Genomic DNA, 2,243 nt, shown 5'->3' with positions numbered 1-2,243 from the left:
ATATTTTTTTAAAACTTATGAAACTAATTAGGAGGAACCTGTAAATTCCGAGGGCCCACTCTCAAGTTCGACGCGTTCTTTTTCCAATTTTAAGCTAGCCCAAAAACACCGCATAGATTTGTACATCTAGGCTAAACAAAAACTTCTCAAGTCGATAGCTTTAAAAAACTTTAAATGTTGTCGATGGAGAAGATCTCTACATAACTATCAATTTTAAGGAAAAGCTTAGTATCTATTTCTCGTGTCATATATATTCCTTCATCTCCCCCTTCACTGTTAATATTTCCCTTTCGCACACCCTCTTCTCCCTTCATGTTTATTTTAACCTCTATCTCTCTTTTCTCGTTTTGAAAAACACAATTTGTGTATATAAATATTCATAATCCATTTTCTCTCTTCCTCCCTCACCTTCCCCATTTTTACCTATACCTCTATTTTCTCTTTTTTCCAATCTCTCTTTTCTCCTTTTTTCCAAACACCATTTTTACATGTAAATATTCATTATCCATTTCTTAGGCTTGTGAATTAAATGGTAAATTAAATTTGACTTATTAATATAAAAAACATTTTTGTCACTTTAATCATTAATTTTAAGCTTAAGCTTAATTAATTTTGCTAATTAAAATAAATATTTATATCATTAAAAAATTACAAATTATTAAAAGTAATTAGCAATTCGTATGGAACTACAATAAATAAAGAATGAAAACTTAGAAAATAATAAGTTTTATCATATATTATATATAAATATTTCTTATAAGAAAATATTTTTTAATTATTTTGTAATTTTAAAATACATCAACAATTCATAAAAGTTAATAATGACTATTGCTCATAATCTTTGTCATTTTAATATATTCCAAACAAGTTTTCCAACAAATTTTTTAAGTAGAGAAGCATAAATTACTATTCATATTAAAATTATTACACATTTTTTTTCATATATCACTTATTTGTAACATTAAAAATAATTGGATATTTCCAAAGCTTATGATAAGGTCAATTGGGACTTCCTTCAGGATGTGTTGGAAAAAGTGGGATTTAACAATAAGATTATAAACTTGATCATGATGATGGTTGGCTCAGTGCAATATTCTGTCTTGCTTAATGATTTCCCCCTAGGGCAACTTTACTGCGGAGAAAGGTTTAAGCCAAGGTGATCCACTTTCTCCCTACCTCTTTATTATGGTTGCTAAAGTCTTAGGCAGGTCATTCTATAAATTAGTGAGTACGAGCTATGTCAAAGGGGTTAAACCTGCTACTACTGCTAAAACTGAGGTCATTTAGCAGTTTGTTGATGACACTTTCCTATTTGGAGAATCTTTAATAATGGAGACAAAAGCTTGGAAGATGATATTACATAATTATGAAGAAAGTTCAGGGTAGCGAGTGAATTACCACAAGAGTAAGATTTATTTCTTTTATACTAAAACCTCATTACAAAGGAGGATAACGAACATTCTGGAATGTCAATCTATTAGCCTCCCGGATACTTATCTTGGATCACCACTTAGTACTAAGGAAGTGACTAATGACTTATGGAATATGATAGTGGAGAGAATTCAGAGGAAGCTTGCAGGGTGGAAAGGGAAGATATTAAGCAATGCTAGAAAATTACAACTGCTCTCTGTTGCTCTTCAAGGAATCCCTATTTACTTCTTATCCATTTTCAAAATTAATCAAAACATGGCAGAGAAAATTGAGAGAATACAAAGGAATTTCCTTTGGTGAAGGACAAAGGAGAAAAATAAATTGAGTTTAGTTAATTAGGAGGAGGTGTATAAACCAAAGATTAAGGGGGGATTGGGTGTAAGAAGGTTTCGAGACCTTAACAATGCTCTCCTTACAAAAATTGGCTGGAGACTAGCTAAAGAAAATACTGATTGGGGCAATATCATGAAAGCTAAATATTTGTCTAAGACCTCCTTTAAGTGGAATCTATTTAGTAATGACCTTCCAAGAGGTTCAAAAATCTGGCAAAATATTGTTAGAAATAGAGGTTTATTAAGAGAAGATTTGAGGTGGATTGTGGGGAATGGTTTTAATATCAAATTTTGGGAAGACAGGTGGATGGGTGGGAAACCGCTAGTCTTCAGTAAATTCAGAAGATTAATGGAATTACTTAAAGAAGATGTGGGGGGGAAAGTTGGAGACTATATTGATCAGGGGAGGAGGTGGAAGAAGCTTTATAAGGAAGATTACTCCCAAGAGGATATTCTTCTCCTTAAGGAATTGGAAGAGTT

The sequence above is a fragment of the Cupressus sempervirens genome, chromosome 3 (assembly GCF_028749045.1).
Source record: "Cupressus sempervirens isolate cs-2001-9-10 chromosome 3, ASM2874904v1, whole genome shotgun sequence".
Classification (NCBI taxonomy): Eukaryota; Viridiplantae; Streptophyta; class Pinopsida; order Cupressales; family Cupressaceae; genus Cupressus; species Cupressus sempervirens.
This window is presented reverse-complemented; position numbering follows the sequence as displayed.